This window comes from Tamandua tetradactyla, chromosome 2 (assembly GCF_023851605.1).
Source record: "Tamandua tetradactyla isolate mTamTet1 chromosome 2, mTamTet1.pri, whole genome shotgun sequence".
Taxonomy (NCBI): Eukaryota; Metazoa; Chordata; class Mammalia; order Pilosa; family Myrmecophagidae; genus Tamandua; species Tamandua tetradactyla.
The window spans coordinates 90,476,120-90,477,454 of record NC_135328.1 but is presented as its reverse complement, the minus strand read 5'-3'; positions in this window follow the sequence as shown (position 1 = coordinate 90,477,454).

Sequence of the window (1,335 nt, the reverse complement as noted above, 5' to 3'; positions counted from 1 at the left end):
AAAGGGCTCTGTTTCCCCAGGTCAGTGCAGGGCAGGTGCTCAGAAGATTCCTCTTGATCACTGGACTGCTGCTAATGGCCACTTCCCATGGAGACAGGCTGTGGCCCAGTTGCTGAGAGCAGAAAGGACTGAGGTCTTCAAACTTGCTTTCCCTGCTCCCTCCCAAGCTCAGGAAACTGTCCCAGGACTCCTTGAAGTCCTGCTCCTGGAAAAGGGCCCTGAGGGCAGATGGTGTCTCATGCAACTGTGCAGAAGCACATGTCCAAATTCCATAGGGCACACCATAAGCTGAGAACTCTGATGAAGATTTGTAAGCTGAGAACTCTGATGAACGTTTTCAGTGGATTCAGCTGGCTGGCTGAAGTAGAGATGGAAATTCTCTCTTTTAACTGCTGAAATAATCACATCTCCTTTTAAAGCTGATTGGATGAGACATCTCTCATTGTTGAAAGCAACTCCTAAGTGATTGTAGATGTAATCAGCCCTGGATGCAGTCAACTTATTGATGATAGAAGTTCAGTAAATGTCCTTATGGTAACAATAATGTCCGTATGGCCAAGTTGACACATGAGCCTAAACATCACAAGGGGATAAGCCTTTAACTCTTGAGAAGTGGCTGCATTTGGGGCTGTGGTTTCTTCATTTGGTGCTGGCTGAGGTTTCTGGACCAAGGATATCTATCAGTGGAGACATTAACCATGAGATGTTCTGCTCTCAGTTCCTGTGTCAGAGTGAGGGCAGGAGGCAGTAGCATGGACTCTTCTTGATACTTCCGACTCAGCCACAGGATCCTGGCCACAGTGTCAGTCTTACCAGCCATTGAGTAGGCAATTAGGCATACTTTCTTCCCACTTCCTATTATCTAAAATTTCACTTCTAAAAAGCCACATGTTACTGTCTTTTAGAGTGCCCTGTGAGAATACAGATCCCCTGGCAAAGACTGTATTTTAAGAACCTATTCCCTGACTTCTCAGCTAAGAATATTTGAGTGTGATAGTCATGGAGAGCCTAGAGCATGGAGAACCTCCCTTGAGGAAGGGGACAGAGGAGGGTTGGAGGAACTGAGGTGGTTGGCAGGTAGGAGGGGAAGATGGGTATTGATGAGAGAATTCTGAGATGGTAGGGGCCTTTACATAACTGTGTCAGAAAGGACAGGCTCTAGAGTTCAAATAAAACAAAATAGATTCATCAAAAGTTAACAAGGTAGAGATAAAGAATCTATCCATCTATCTATCCATCCATCCATTCTTCCAACATAGAAGCATTCTATTTTGTGCCAGGAACTGGACCAGGTGTTAGAGGAGTTATTTAAATAATTTAGATGTGACTCTTTCT